The sequence below is a fragment of the Corythoichthys intestinalis genome, chromosome 10, assembly GCF_030265065.1.
Source record: "Corythoichthys intestinalis isolate RoL2023-P3 chromosome 10, ASM3026506v1, whole genome shotgun sequence".
NCBI classification, from domain to species: Eukaryota; Metazoa; Chordata; class Actinopteri; order Syngnathiformes; family Syngnathidae; genus Corythoichthys; species Corythoichthys intestinalis.
In genome coordinates this window covers 53079067-53096823 of record NC_080404.1, presented here as the reverse complement: position 1 = coordinate 53096823, position 17757 = coordinate 53079067, and the positions used below count along the sequence as shown (strand labels likewise).

General features: G+C 37.7%; 1 protein-coding gene across 1 annotated transcript in view; it reads right to left on the bottom strand.

Annotated features, from left to right (window-relative positions):
• The window catches only part of LOC130923026 (cytochrome P450 26C1), an 82172-nt gene that overhangs the window by 37014 nt on the left and 27401 nt on the right, over window positions 1-17757 (bottom strand). The gene's annotated exons all lie outside the window — the stretch shown is intronic.

Sequence of the window (17757 nt, the reverse complement as noted above, 5' to 3'; positions counted from 1 at the left end):
TAGTAGACGTCCAATCCATTTGAAGTGGGAGGGATGGTAGTGAATGAACAGCACTCTCAGTTCAAAATGGATTGGACGTCCATGGCTGCTCATGTGTTAACCCCTTAATGCTTGAATTTACATTTAATTTACAACAAAAAAAGCATTGGGGGAATACATAAGGGTCACATGATTGAACGTCAATGACACTGAAAGAATTCATCAATATTTTCTTTATTATACAGGTAGTCCCCGGGTTAAGAATTAGTTACGTTCCTCCGCTGGCGACGTAACTTGAATTTCTGCGCAAGTCGGAATGAACCCTTTAAAAATTCAAAATAACTCAAAAAAGTCCAAAAGTATTGTATTTTGTTTGATGGTGGAGGATACACTGCCCTCTGGTGGCAGCGCTGGATCTGGCTGCACTGTCGTTCAATAATGCATACTAGTGCTGCAACGATTAATCGATTAACTCGAGTATTTGATTAGAAAAAAAATATTCGAATTAAATTTGGTCCTTCGAGTATTCGTTTAATTAAATTGCTGTTGTAATGGTTTATTTTGAAAGTGTTGCATTTAGTTTTATTGATCAGGGTGGATACAATGCCCTCTGGTCTGCCTCTTTTCACATGGCTCAATCCAACTGCTTCCTGTTAAGACCAACGTAAGCTAAGTTTTTGTTTGAGCTAATGTTTTTTTAATGCATTCATAATTTAGTTTATAGATGTATTCAGTCACTTTTTGTGGAATATGTGTCTCAACCATTTGTAAAGAGCATTGTAAAAAAAAAAACTTTTAGCATTTTAAGCATTTTATAGCATACTTTTTCTGTGCAAGTTAGCCAATTGTTTTGTTGTACATAGATCCTCATTAAAAAAAAAAAAAAAAAAACCGTTTGAGGCTCAGCTGAGGTATTCCGATTACTCGATTATTCGAACTAACTCGTCCATCGATTAATCGACTACTAAAATATTCGACAGCTGCAGCCCTAATGCATACATAAGCACTCAGACGTCTCGATTACTTGGTAATCGCTGTATTCGCAGTCATTTTTAACACAAAGTTGCCAATTTCTCATGTGGTTGAAAATTTGACAGAACACCGGGCACATGAAGAGGGCAATAAGCCGAGTATAGGGGGGGGGGGTGCAAACAAGCTGCCACAAAATGCAAGCCACCTCCGTATTAAAATGATTCCAGTATTTGACATAATACAAAACACGATGTTTACTCCTAAGTCCCATAGTCCCACAGTAGTAGGGCTTGTTTTGGCCAATATGCGTGGTGAACGGGAACCTTTTGAAACCCAAAAAGGCTCACACACCTCTTTCTGGTGCAGCAACAATTTTCTGCAGCCGTTTGGCTGGAGTGATGTGAAAAATAAACTAGATAATCTGCAAAATCAGCTGAATCCGCAGTCCATCTGTATGCTATAAAGCAATGCTGTATTGTGAGACACTGACCCGGGTTACGTCACATTCGCATTCGTCCTAAACCCGAGACTGTAGCTGGAAGTCACTCATTTTCATGGAGTGGGATTCAAAAATAGAATACAGTGGGGCAAATAAGTATTTAGTCAACCACTAATTGTGCAAGTTCTCCCACTTGAAAATATTAGGCCTGTAATTGTCAACATGGGTAAACCTCAACCATGGCAGACAATGTGGGGAAAAAAACAAAATCATATTGTTTGATTTTTAAAGAATTTATTTGCAAATCATGGTGGAAAATAAGTATTTGATCAATACAAATAGTTCATCTCAATACTTTGTTATGTACCCTTTGTTGGCAATAACAGAGGCCAAACATTTTCTGTAACGCTTGACAAGCTTTTCACACACTGTCGCTGGTATTTTGGCCCATTCCTCCATGCAGATCTCCTCTACAGCAGAGATGTTTTGGGGCTGTCGTTGGGCAACACGGACTTTCAACTCCCTCCACAGATTTTCTATGGGGTTGAGATCTGGAGACTGGTTAGGCCACTCCAGGACCTTGAAATGCTTCTTACCAAGCCACTCCTTTGTTGCCCTGGCTGTGTGTTTGGGATTATTGTCATGCTGAAAGACCCAAACACATCTCATCTTCAATGCCCTTGCTGATGGAAAGAGATTTTCACTCAAAATCTCTCGATACATGGCCCCATTCATTCTTTCCTTTACACAGATCAGTCGTCCTGGTCCCTTTGCAGAAAAACAGCCCCAAAGCATGATATTTCCTCCCCCATACTTCACAGTGGGTATGGTGCATTTCAGTATTCTTTTTCCTCCAAACAAAAGAACCTGAGTTTCTACCAAAAAGTTCTATTTTGGTTTCATCTGACCATAACACATTCTCCCAGTCCTCCTCTGGATCATCCAAATGTTCTGTAGCGAACTGCAGACGGGCCTGGACGTGTAATTTCTTCAGCAGGGGGACACGTCTGGCAGTGAAGGATTTGAGTCCCTGGCGTCGCATGGTGTTACTGATCGTAGCCTTTGTTACTGTGTTCCCAGCTCTCTGTAGGTCATTCACTAGGTCCCCCTGTGTGGTTCTGGGATTTTTGCTCACCGTTTTATTGTTATCATTTTGACGCCACGGGGTGAGGAGGGAGTTGAAAGTCTGTGTTGCCCAACGACAGCCCCAAAAGATCACTGCTCTAGAGGAGATCTGTATGGAGGAATGGGCCAAAATACCAGCAACAGTGTGTGAAAAGCTTGTGAAGAGTTACAGAAAACGATTGGCCTCCGTTATTGCCAACAAAGGGTACACAACAACCGAACCAATCATTTTCAAAGTATCGGAATCGGCAAAAAAAATGTCGGACTTGCCTTTTTTTTTGCCTTTTTTATATATATATTTAAATCGTTTTCTAATTGTATTTAACGTTACAGACAAAATGTCTTACACTCATCCAGAGTAGTTTTGGCTTAAAGTAGGGCTATCAAATTCATTGCGTTAACGGCGGCAATTTTTTTTTTAAAATTAATCACGTTAAGTAATTAACGCATGCACTGCACGATCCACCCATACATTGTCGCATTCAATCTATAAAGACGCCGTTTTACCTATAGATAGCGCTAAAAGGCAGCGTATAATGAGTAGAGAGAATTTTGACAGCCTTTGGATCCATTTTTTATGTGGCTAAAGCCTTGCAATCCCTCTCTCAGCTATTAAAAATAACAGGAGGCAATGTGGGGAAGAAAGGTAGTAGTTGATCATTTTCTAAACACCCTATGTTCTTTCCCAACGCAGAGAAGATATATCAATTGGTACCACGACGCACAGTCATGGTTGCACTTCCCATCATGCATTTGGGCAGAAGTTAAATGGCTGCAGTATCATTTACTGAAAGCTCAACAAATACACTAGATGGCAATATTTAGTCACAATACACAAAGTCACATTTATCCTTTAAGAATTACAAGTCATTCTATCCGTGGATCCCTCTCACAGAAAGAATGTTAATAATGTAAATGCCATCTTGAGGATTTATTGTCATAATAAACAAATACAGTACTGATGTACTGTATGTTGAATGTATATATTCGTCCGAGTTTTATTCATTTTTTTCTTAATGCATTGCCAAAATGTATATGATCGGGAAAAATGATCGGGAATGATCGGGAGCAAAAAAACATGATCGGAACAACCCTAATTGAGATGAATTTTTGGTATTGACCAAATACTTATTTTCCACCATGATTTGCAAATAAATTCTTTAAAAAGCAAACAATGTGATTTTCAGTTGTTGTTTTTTTTGGCCTCTCATGGTTGAGGTTTACCCATGTTGACAATTACAGGCCTCTCTAATATTTTCAAGTGGGAGAACTTGCACAATTAGTGGTTGACTAAATACTTATTTGCCTCACTGTATATAAAACTATCGCTTCCACACACATCCAAGCGGTCCATTTCATTCAGAAGCATAAAACACCGCGTGAAATATGAAATAAACATGGTTTTTGGTGTCATACGCACTTTAAATTCATAGGATGATTGGATATCTAACAATGTCAGTTGCATTGAAGGAGTTAAATGTCACCCTGTGATGCAATGTGTTCCTTAACCTCCTTGCAACTAAATTCACCGAGCACTCGCTCCATCTACAGTTACGAGAGTTCAAAGGTCATGGAATGTTGTTTGGAGAATCTTGTGACCTCAGTGCGTCGACGTGCATTCTTTCCGTCGCGCGCGTTCGAGGAAGTTTTGCGGCGATGACATGATCAGCGCTCGGCGCCGTTGAAGTTCTGGGGTCGAAAGGTCAATTTCTTTGGGTGCGTGACAGCCTTGACATTCTCTGGAGACGACGGCGTGACATTCGGGAGCTCGGCCCGATGACGTCGTCGTGTCAGTTGGGCTAAAACAAAGTAGTAATATTCCGGATGTTGTAATATCTCTTAATTTTATAAGATTAAAGTGGTAATGTTATGACAATAATGTGATATAACGAGCTAAATGTTGTAATATTACAAGATTAAAGTTGTAATTTTGGGAGATTAACATTACGTAGCAAAGTGTCATAATATTGTGAGAATCAAGTTGTAGTTGGAGAAAAGTCATAATTATATCTTAATATTACGCGATTATAGTGGCAATATTATTGGTCATAACATTACAAGATTTCAGTTGTAATATGAGAAAAGTTAAGCAAAATGTAACAGGAAGATTAAAATAGTAATTTTACGAGAACATTACGAGCAAACGGTTGTAATATTGCGAGATTAAAGCGGTAATATTATTTGACGTTAAATCACGAGATTTAAGTGGTAATATTATGAGTCGCATAATGCCAGATTAAAGTTTTAATATGAAAGTTTATTAAAGTTGTCATATGAGAAGTCATAATTTTACGAGATTAAAGTAATAATATGAGAAAAGTCATATTACGAGCGAAAAATTGTAATAAGCAAGATTAAAGTCTTAATATTAAGAGAATAATGTAACATTACGAGCCAAGTATTGTAATATTGCGAGATTAAAGTGGTAATATTATTTGACATACTATTACAAGATTTAAGTGGTAATATTACAAGTCGCAATAATGCGAGATTAAAGTGTTAATATGAAAAAAATAATATAAGCAAATATAAGAAAATGCAATATTGCAAGACTAAAGTTTTAATATGAGAAGTCATAATGTTATGAGCAAAATGTAATATTGAAGATTAAAATCATAATATTACGAGATTAAAGTAGTAATATAGTAGTAAAACAGTAATAGTATATATAGTAGTAATATGAGTCTCAAACTCACAATAATGCCAGATGAAAGTTTTAATATGAGAAAAATGTCATAAGCAAAAAAATTGCATTATCGCGAGACTAAAGTTTTAGTATGAGAAAAGTCATATGAGCAAAATGTTGTCATATTGCAAGATTTAACATCATAAAATTACAAGAATAATGTAACATGAGCAAAATGAAATATTGTGCGATTAAAGTAGTCATGTATGAGTCATAATACTGCGAGATTAAAGCTTTAATATGAGAGAAGTCATAATACTACAAGCAAAAAATTGTAATATTACAAACATAAAGTCGTAATATAGTAATAGTATATATAGTAGTAATATGAGCCGCAAACTCACAATAATGCCAGATGAAAGTTTAATATGAGAAAAATATCATAAGCAAAAAAAGTGCATTATCACGAGACTAGTTTTAGTATGAGAAAAGTCAATATTATGAGCAAAATGTTGTCATATTGCAAGATTTGACATAAAATTACAAGAATAATGTAACGAGCAAAATGTAATATTGCGTGATTAAAGATTAAAGTAGTCATGTATGAGTCATAATACTGCGAGATTAAAGATGTAATATGAGAAAAGTCATAATACTACAAGCATAAAATTGTAATATTACAAAATTAAAGTCTTAATTTTGGGAGATTAATGTAAACTCACCTCATCATTTCTGCGTTTTATATATTTTCATTACTATTAAAGATGTAATATGAGATGAAAGTAGTCATGTACGACTCACAATGCTGCAAGATTAAAGCTGTAATATGAGAAAAGTCATAATACTACAAGCAAAAAATTGTGATATCACAAAATTAAAGTCTTACTTTTGGGAGATTAATGTAACATTACCAGCAAAATGTCATCATATTGTGAGATTAAAGTTGTGTTAGGAGAAATGTCATAATATTACAAACAAAATATTGTAATATTTAGAGATTTAAGTGGTGATATTATGAGTCGCAAAATGCCAGATTAAAGTTTTAATATGAAAGTTTATTAAAGTTGTCATACGGAAAGTCATAATATCACGAGACTAAAGTACTAATATGAGAAAAGTCATATTATTACGAGCAAAAAATTGTAATATGCAAGATTAAAGTCGTAATAGTAAGAGAATCATGTAACATTACGAGCAAAGTGTTGTAACATTGCGAGATTAGAGTGGAAATATTATTTGACGTAATATTACAAGATTTAAGTGGTAATTTTATGACTTGCAAGAATGCGAGACCAAAGTTTTAATATAGGAAGTCATAATGTTATGAGCAAAATGTAATATTGCAAGATTAAAATCATAATATGACAAGAATAATGTAACATGAGTAAAGTGTCGTCATATTGCAAGATTAAAATTGTCATACGAGAAGTCATCATATTACGAAATTAAAGTAGTAATATGAGTCGCAAACTCGCAATAATGCCAGATGAATGTTTTAATATGAGAAAAATGTCATGAGCAAAAAAATTGCTTTATCGCGAGACTAAAGTTTTAGTATGAGAAAAGATAACATGAGCAAAAATGTCATATTGCAAGATTTAAAATCATAAAATGACAAGAATAATGTAACATGAGCAAAATATAATATTGCACGATTAAAGATGTAATATTATGAGATTAAAGTAGTCATGTATGAGTCATAGTACTGCGAGATTAAAGATGTAATATGAGAAAAGTCATAATACTACATGCAAAAAATGGTAATATTACAAAATTGAATTCTTAATTTGGGGAGATTAATGTCAACTCACCTCATCATTTCTGCATTTTATATATTTTCTCTACTATTAAAGACGTAATATTATGAGATTAAAGTAGTCATGTATGAGTCAATACTGCAAGATTAAAGCTGTAATAGGAGAAAAGTCATAATACTACAAGCAAAAAAATTTAAGTGGCTAAGCTAGGGCGAATCAATGGTGGTTGAAATCAACTCCATTGACTGATTAAACCCCAACTAACTCGAAGATTAAGTCATATGTGAAAAATTCAATTACATGCAATGACATTTTACTGTTGTCATTCTTTTGTTGAGGCAGCAAAAGGAAAAAAATGGTAAAAAGTAACTGATCAATTACTTTGAAAGTAACTTACATTGATAATCAAGTAATCAGCAACTACTTTTTTGAGGCGTAATCAGTAATTAAATTACTTTTTCCAAGTAATCTGTGACAACACTGACGCCATGATTTTAAGATGACCCCCTCTGTTTCAAGACTCAAGTTTTGAACACCAATTTTTATACAGAAAATAATTACAGTACATCTGAAACAAATTATTATAACAATATGAGAGAAAAAGCATGTTATTATGCCTCATTCAAATTTAATATCTGAACATTTAAATATGTAAACTTAAGTGCAATCACATTCGTAAATGAATGGCTTCTGGTTTTTTAAATAAAACAACAAAATTGCAATAACTGCATTAACCAGCAAAGTGAGGTCTAACTGTAACTGTAGTCTTGAAACAAATCTGAATAAGGAAAAACACTGCAATAAAATAATGCTAATTGGTTAAACGAGAGTAGCTGAGATCTGTCATGACAGAACATCGCTTCAAGGATATCTGGCGCCATTTAGCGTCGTGAATGGGTATAATATCTAGACCCCGAATATAAGACGACTTCCACTTTTTCAGTCTTATTTCAATGCAAAAAACACCATATTATATTCGTGCCAATACGCTAAAATGTATGGATGTGGCATGGCTAAATCGTAAATATTAAGAATTTGCTTAACTTTACGTATTTGTCGTAATATCGTTCAAGTCTCGTAATATTACGAAATTAAAGTGGTAATATCATGACAAAAAAATGTTACAATCTCGTAATATTAGGATTTCTTATAGGCCTATTCTTCTTTTCGTTTCTTCTTTCCAGAGTTCATCCATCAGTCTGTCTATAAAGAGAAGAGTCATTGCACTTAGCGGTCATTTTAGCAATGCATAACACAAATTTTTCATTTTCCAACCTGCTCAGGTCGTGTCGACGACAGGTCGCCGACCCCCTCTGCGGTAATGCGAAGCACGTTTACGCCATGATGTTCTCACGCCGTCGAGTCCATTCTAGGACATTTGTCTCTTCGCGCTCGTCAGCCGCTCACGCCTTTCCAAGAAATATCTGCACGTTGCATGAACACGCGTGGCCGAGGCCCGACACGGCATCGGCATGCGTGTTCTCACCTTCCCAAAATATGTCAGCGTCGTCGTCATCTGGAGGCGCGAATGGAATGCGTGCTAGCTATTTCGGGGTTCACAACGTTTGAGTCTAAAACTGCATTTGGACCACATTGCACAAAAAAAGCGAATCAAGTATGTTTAATATAACTATGCATGTACAGTGCCTTGCAAAAGTATTCGGCCCCCTTGAATCTTGCAACCTTTCGCCACATTTCAGGCTTCAAACATAAAGATATAAAATTTTAATTTTTTTGTCAAGAATCAACAACAAGTGGGACACAATCGTGAAGTGGAACTAAATTTATTGGATAATTTAAACTTTTTTAACAAATAAAAAAACCGAAAAGTGGGGCGTGCGATATTATTCGGCCCCCTTGCGTTAATACTTTGTAGCGCCACCTTTTGCTCCAATTACAGCTGCAAGTCGCTTGGGGTATGTTTCTATCAGTTTTGCACATCGAGAGACTGACATTCTTGCCCATTCTTCCTTGCAAAACAGCTGGAGCTCAGTGAGTTTGGATGGAGAGTGTTTGTGAACAGCAGTCTTCAGCTCTTTCCACAGATTCTCGATTGGATTCAGGTCTGGACTTTGACTTGGCCATTCTAACACCTGGATACGTTTATTTTTTAACCATTCCATTGTAGATTTGGCTTTATGTTTTGGATCGTTGTCCTGTTGGAAGATAAATCTCCGTCCCAGTCTCAGGTCTTGTGCAGATACCAACAGGTTTTCTTCCAGAATGTTCCTGTATTTGGCTGCATCCATCTTCCCGTCAATTTTAACCATCTTCCCTGTCCCTGCTGAAGAAAAGTAGGCCCAAACCATGATGCTGCCACCACCATGTTTGACAGTGGGGATGGTGTGTTCAGGGTGATGAGCTGTGTTGCTTTTACGCCAAACATATCATTTTGCATTGTGGCCAAAAAGTTCAATTTTGGTTTCATCTGACCAGAGCACCTTCTTCCACATGTATGGTGTGTCTCCCAGGTGGCTTGTGGCAAACTTTAAACAAGACTTTTTATGGATATCTTTGAGAAATGGCTTTCTTCATGCCACTCTTCCATAAAGGCCAGATTTGTGCAGTGTACGACTGATTGTTGTCCTATGGACAGACTCTCCCACCTCAGCTGTAGATCTCTGCAGTTCATCCAGAGTGATCATGGGCCTCTTGGCTACATCTCTGATCAGTTTTCTCCTTGTTTGAGAAGAAAGTTTGGAAGGACGGCCGGGTCTTGGTAGATTTGCAGTGGTCTGATGCTCCTTCCATTTCAATATGATGGCTTGCACGGTGCTCCTTGAGATGTTTAAAGCTTGGGAAATCTTTTTGTATCCAAATCCGGCTTTAAACTTCTCCACAACAGTATCTTGGACCTGCCTGGTGTGTTCCTTGGTTTTCATAATGCTCTCTGCACTTTAAACAGAACCCTGACACTATCACAGAGCAGGTGCATTTATACGGAGACTTGATTACACACAGGTGGATTCTATTTATCATCATCGGTCATTTAGGATAACATTGGATCATTCAGAGATCCTCACTGAACTTCTGGAGTGAGTTTGCTCCACTGAAAGTAAAGGGGCCGAATAATATTGCACGCCCCACTTTTCAGTTTTTTATTTGTTAAAAAAGTTTAAATTATCCAATAAATGTTGTTCCACTTCACGATTGTGTCCCACTTGTTGTTGATTCTTGACAAAAAAATAAAATTTCATATCTTTATGTTTGAAGCCTGAAATGTGGCGAAAGGTTGCAAGATTCAAGGGGGCCGAATACTTTTGCAAGGCACTGTATGTATATAAATATGGCGGAAAACACAGACAAGGCTGAAAAAGCAGTTTCTGCTCTTGCACTCCTCTTCAAAAGAAACTGCTGTATTTTTTGCCAAAACTACTGTTGTGTTTGATAGAACATTATGTCCATATGCTGCCATAGCAGATTCATGGCGCATTAAGCCCCCGAACTATTTTTAATTTGTCCGTTTTACCCTGAAAACCTCCGTTTACAGACATCGCGCAACCGCTTTTGTTTCAACCTAGCCATAAAACAAAGGAAATTATATCTATTATTGAAAATGTCTGTCGTTTTTTAGCTTCGAATCATTAATTTATGTCTCATATTTCGTTAAGAAAAAAAAACAATTTTAATAAATTATTCACTCGCATATTTTAAACTTTTAAACAAATTATGTCACATTGAAAAAAAAAATGGCGTTTGTAAAAAAGTCATGGATATCTACCTCATAACTATCGCTTAATTGTATTTTTTTTGTTACTGTCGTATTTTCTCCGATATGTTAGATGACAAGTAATCAATCCAAACAAAGAAAAATTGAAAAAAAAAGTTTAAAAGGGTAAATTCATGAAAAAGAAAATCTCAACCATTCCTTGATGTATGCGATTTCGGCATTGCGACCCTTGTTATATTACCATGTTTCACCCATAAAATCCCCAAAAATCCAGCTGTGGCCATTCACTTCTGTGTCTTGACACTCGATGATACATGCTACATGGAGTTTTGGGATCGAAACAAGGTAATTATGCGATAATATCTGGTTAAAGTCATGGCGTCTGTAATTCTGCTCTCGCGTGCGCTCACCTCCAGATAGGGTTTTTCTGTTTATAAAACATTTTTTTTAAATGCCCTCCTGTTCAAAATTTTTCTTCCCCCAGAAAGTTTAGATTTTAAACTTTCCAATGATGTATCACACATGCATATTGGACAATTTTGAAAGTTGGCCAAATTGGGGGTCTCAGAGCGGAACTTCAAGTCACCTGAGTGTTTTCCGCCATATACATACATAATATTTGATAGAATTTGCATTATAACAGGATAAAGTTCCCCTTTTAATCAGATTCAGATTATAATACTAGTATATGGAAACAAGTAGCAATGAATTCAAATAGCAAATGAGTAAATGGCGCCCTCTTGTGTTCATACAAGGCATCAGATATAAATTTGACATGCGAACAGCTGATGAGAAGAATGACATCATTTGGAAAAAGTGTGAGGGAGCTGGCAGCGAATGAACGAACGAAGTTTCCCTCTTTTAATGGATTTGACGTCTACTTGTGACAAACTCATTTCAAATTACAGCAGAAGCTTGATTGGACGTCTATCATCGTCAATAACGCATTGAAAGATTTAATAGAAAATATACGCTTGTTAATTGCTTTTTTTTCTTCAATGAACAAAAATGACTAAATGTTGGTTGAGCACGTCTACCTCACTGTTTTGGGATCATGCAATGTTCATTCGCTGCCACCATACCACTTCTAATAGATTGGACATCAGCTAGTGATAAACTCGTTGGGGGCTGAAAAATGTCATTGCCTGAATTTGACTTTCCTATACAGGAAAATAAAGATCTTGCTGGTAAAATGTTGTCTATAAAAGTTGTAAAGGAATAAAACAAATAAAACAAAACATGAATGAAATGAGCAAGAATAATAAAAATTGGTCAAAATTATTTTTCGAACAGATCATGTGACTAGCACCGTAGAGACGGTTCTTTGCTTTGCTTCGCCAAAATTACACCTAAGGAGGCAAAAAAACAACTTTTCAACAAATACTTTTCTACATATACTTGAGTACATTTTGAGAGACAGCGAGAACAAAAAGTGCTATTTGACATTGGGCAAAATGGCTTTTGGCATATGGCATTTTTTTATTCAATATATGGCTTTTTTTTTTTTGGGAATAAGACAAATAGGCTTTTGGCAAATGGCAATTTTTATTGACTATGGCAAAATGGCTTTTGCCGTATGGCATTTTTTTGTATAAGGCAAATAGGTCTTTGGCATCAGGTATTTTTTTTCCCGGCATATAGCCTTTTTTTTGGTATATAGCAAAATGGGTTTGGCACATGGCATATTTTTTAGCATATGGAAACATGGCTTTTGGCAAATGGCAATTTTTATTGAATATGGCAAAATGTTTTTTGGCATAGGGACTTTTTTGGGGGGTATATGGCAAATCTGCGTTTGGCATCTGGCATTTTTTTTTCGACATATGGTCTTTTTTTGGTATATGGCAAAATGGCTTTTGGCAAATGGCAATTTTTATTGCCGTTTTTTTTTTTTTTTTGTATATGGAAAAATGGCATTTTTCATATGCCATTTTTTTGGTATATAGCAAAGAGGCATTTGGCATCTGGCATTTTTTTCGACATATGGTCTTTTTTTTTGTATATGGCAAATGGCTTTTGGCATATGGCATTTTTTTCCCGTATATGGCAAATAGGCTTTGGCATCTGGCTTTTTTTTTTTTGTCGACATATGGCCTCTTTTTGGTACGCAAAATGGTTTTTGGCATATGGAATATTTTTTTGTATATGGCAAAATGGCTTTTGGCATATGGCATTTTTTTGGGAATATGGCAGAATGGCTTTTGGCATATAGAATATTTTTTTTAGCATATGTACAAATGGCTTTTGGCAAATGGCAATTTTTATTGAATATGGCAAAATGGCTTTAGGCATCTGGCATTTTTTTTTGTATATGGCAAATAGGCTTTTGGCATCTGGCATTTTTTTTTTTCGACATATGGTCTTTTTTGGTATATAAAAAATGGCTTTTGGCATATGGAATATTTTTGGTATATGGCAAAATGGCTTTTGGAATAAGGCAGTATTTTTGGTAACAAAAATCACAACCACACGTTTTTCTGCCATTGGAAATGAATGGGAAATATGGACGTGCATGGCTGTCAGTGGCATGGCCTTACTTGGGTGCCAGTTAAATGTCAATGGGCTGTAAGGGTAAGTGTCTGGTCAAAAATCACAACCACACGTTTTTCTGCCATTAAATATGAATGGGAAATTTAGACGTGCAGTGCAGTCAATGGCATGGATGTGCATGGCATGCCAAAAATGCCATATACCAAAAAAACGGCCATATACCAAACGCCATTTGGCCATATACCAAAACACTCTCATAAGGCAAAAGTCCTTTTGCCATATGCCAAAAAATGCCATATACAAAAAAAGCCATTTTGCCATATACAAAAAAAAAAATGCCATATCGCAAACGCCATTTTGCCATATACAAAAAAAAATGCATATCGCAAACGCCATTTTGCCATATACCCAAAAAAGCCATATGCCAAAAAATGCTATTTGCCAAACGCCATTAAAAGCCATATGCTAAAATACATTTTGCCAGATACAAAAAAAAAGCCATATCACAAACGCCATTTTGCCATATACCCAAAAAAGCCATATGCCAAAAAACTGACATGTGCCAAAAGCCATTTTGCCATATACCAAATACCACTTTTCGTTCTCGACCCTGCCGATTTTTGGATGGCTACTTTTACTTGATTAATATTATTTAACTGTAACGCTACTCTTACTTGAGTCAGATTTTGGGCTACTCTGCCCACCTCTACTCTACAGCGAAACGGGATTGGTGATTAGCTAAAGCCTGGGTTTATCCTGACCATCAGACGCTGCGTGTCTCAAGAGGTCTATGGACTGTGGGCGGGGCTCGGCTTGCTTCTCTGCATGATAATTAGATGATCTGTCAGAGGCTGAATCCATTTTTGATTGACAGCTCAATGAGCAAATCAGTGATCTTCTTGTATTAACAACCACAGGAGGCATGTTTCGACTTTTATTCTCTTGTCCCGAGTTGAAACGGAGACTTTCATAATCATCCTAGCGACACTTGCCTTGTTAAAAAGGACTAGCAAAAATTGAGCTTGTGTTGTAAAACATGACTTCTGGCACTCTAGTTTCTTTCCCTACCGAGCAGCCCCTCCACCATCACAAAGCACTCACAAGCAGACACACTTTGAGCTTCCGGTCATTGAAGATCAGCATCCGGCACTGTTTGGAAACTACATCTGGAAAATACATTTTGCACAGCAACGGCACGTTATCTTAGTCCTCGCCGATACCGATGACGTCATTTTAGTGCCGTATCGGTATCGGTGCGGCACTTGTTTTTACGTCACTTTTGGACTGCTGAAATCACCATTGAACTACGGATAGCTGCAGCTAACACGAGAGTCCTGACAGCTATCATCTCGGGAAAACCTGCCAGTACTCGCAACTCATCAGCCGACGACTTGATCTGCCAGCTGTCTGCCATTCAACTATTCGCCGGCTGCCACCGATCTGCGTTAGATCCCTCACAACTTCTGTGGTCTACCCGCTTTTACCTGCAGTTCATGGGACACTCCCCCCTCGGTTATTGCGGGCGGAACCGGTCTACGCCCGCGTGCTCAAATCAGGCGGAATAATGGAAAACACCTGCGAGGTGGAGAAGTCGCGCACCGCCACGGGAGTTCCCTGATCACCTGAACTCTTGAACCACGCTCCGGAATGTGGCACGCAGACAAACTCGGCGGGGAAAAATGCGTCCCGACAAGTTGCGGGCCCGAAGCGTCAACTCGCTTTATTTCACGACCTGTTCTGTTGATGTCTGGTAAGCGTGTCCCCGTGGTGTCAGTGATCACATCGCCGCCACACACGTGCCGATGCTTTTACTTGTAATTGTCTTTTGAGCTAACTTGTTAGCCGCCATTGATGGCGATAGAATGGGATTGAATGCTCGCTTCCATTCCAAACAGATTGGACATCTGTCGCCGTCAGTGGCAGCGAAGGAGTTGACAGTGAATATTCTCCTATAGAGCTTAAACGATTACTCGAACAATTCAAGTAAAAAATGTAGTTTGTTGATAGATAATCCGCAGCTGTCCTCACTGTATTTTGTAATATTTGCAACAAAATATACTAACCAGTAGCACTATTTGACAGCGGCATCATATGACTGTCAAAAGACAAAATGAACCACCGTAAAGCTTTGAACTAATTGGCTGCAAAGCTTCATTTGGCCATCACTACTCCCTTTGGTTGGAGAAAGTCAACCTCTGCTACCACCTGCTGTCAACACTGTTGTTGTCCAAAATGCTTCCTAGCATGCAATGCAGCACTACAGATGTAAATAACAATCAGAATTAATGTTCTTTGCTAATTATTTATTCACTTACTGTTCTAGTTGTTTCATTGATTGCTAGTTATGGTATTTGGTAACACTTTATTTGACAGTGGCACCATAAGACTGTCATTAGACAATCATAATTATGACACGACACTGTCATAAGCATTAGTAAATGAGCTTTAGTGAATGCTAATGCAATAGGCCGCAATGGACTATACAGCGGGGCAAATAAGTAAACCTCAACCAAGAGAGACAGAATGTGGAAAAAAAAACAGAAAGTCACATTGTTTGATTTTTAAAGAATTTATTTCCAAATTAAAGTGGAAAATAAGCATTTGGTCACCTACAAACAAGCAAGATTTCTGGCTGTCAAAGAGGTCTAATAATCTTACCTGTATTAATGGCACCTGTTTTAACTCATTATGGGTATAAAAGACCTGTCCACAATCTCAGTCAGTCACACTCCAAACTCCACTATGGCCAAGACCAAAGAGCTGTCGAAGGACACCAGAGACAAAATTGTAGACCTGAACCAGGCTGGGAAGACCGGATCTGCAATAGGTAAAACGCTTGGTGTAAAGAAATCAACTGTGGGAGCAATTATTAGAAAATGGAAGACATACAAGACCACTGATCATCTCTATCGATCTGGGGCTCCATGCAAGATCTCACCCCGTGGCGTCAAAATGAAAACAAGAACGGTGACCAAAAATCCCAGAACCACACGGGGGACCTAGTGAATGACCTACAGAGATCTGGGATCACAGTAACAAAGGCTACTATCAGTAACACAGGGACTCAAATCCTGCACTGCCAGACGTGTCCCCCTGCTGAAGCCAGTACACGTCCAGGCCCGTCTGCAGCATTTGGATGATCCAGAAGAGGACTGGGAGAATGTGTTATGGTCAGATGAAATAAAATAGAACTTTTTGGTAGAAACACAGGTTCTCGTGTTTGGAGGAGAAAGAATACTGAATTGCATCTGAAGAACACCATACCCACTGTGAAGCATGGTTTGGGGCTGTTTTTCTGCAAAGGGACCAGGACGACTGATCAGTGTAAAGGAAAGAATGAATGGGGCCATGTATCGAGAGATTTTGAGTGAAAATCTCCTTCCATCAGCAAGGGCATTAAAGCTGAGACGTGGCAGGGTCTTTCAGCATGACAATGATCCCAAACACACAGCTAGGGCAACAAAGGAGTGGCTTCGTAAGAAGCATTTCAAGGTCCTGGAGTAGCCTAGCCAGTCTCCAGCTCTCAACGCCATAGAAAATCTGTGGAGGGAGTTGAAAGTCCGTGTTGCCCAACGACAGCCCCAAAACAAATGGGCCAAAATACCAGCAACAGTGTGTGAAAAGCTTTTGAAGAGTTACAGAAAACGTTTGGCCTCCGTTATTGCCAACAAAGGGTACATAACAAAGTATTGAGATGAACTTTTGGTATTGACCAAATACTTATTTTCCACCATGATTTGCAAATAAATTCTTTAAAAATCAAACAGTGTGATTTTCTGTTTTTTCCCCCCACATTCTGTCTCTCATGGTTGAGGTGTACCCATGTTGACAATTACAGGCCTCTCGAATATTTTCAAGTGGGAGAACTTGCACAATTCGTGGTTGACTAAATACTTATTTGCCCCACTGTACAATAGAATAACGCTGTTTCAACGTCATTTGACGTAAAAAATTTTGATGTCAAACATACTGATGATTTGCTGCTATCTGCTATCTGGGTATTATGATAGAAGATTTTGGTAGCAACTTGTTGGTTCCTTTTATTTTATTTTTTTTTTAGACATTGACACCTTTTTAAAATGACATCTAGATTCTTGGCAGGAGCATATCGATTTCTTTCGGGATAGAGAGTATCACGATATATCACCAATTCAATATTTTGTCACACCCCTATTTTGCACTGAGCAAGCTATGCATTGCACACTGGTTTACTGATTTAACACTGAAAAACTTGGACGATTGTTGCCAATATTTGACACGTTTTCGCTGAAAAACAATCAAGCGGCTTATGTCTTAAAGTGACGTCTTAATTGATTTGGCTTCCCACTATCCGCTTCCTCATCTCCCACTGTATTAAGAGTCAAAGTCTGTGCAAAACGGCCCAAAAAAAGCGCAATCTTGGCCGCCGAGGGAGATTGGAGGTGAAGGCGGTCATCATGATGCCGAAAATGGCGGTTCTCGGGCGGACATGTGAGAACCAATGAACATAGTGGATTGCTGCCTCTTTGCTGTGTGCTCTTGTTTGGTTTAAAAAATACCATGCACACTCTGAAAATGAGCGCGCCATTGCCACCCACTCAGTGGATGTGCACCACTATTTGAGAAGTACTGGTCTAGATGGACGTTTGAACACCAATTGTATTGCGTCAAGTTTTTTACTGTTAAAATGTGTGTCGTTTTGAACATAAGTGTACACATG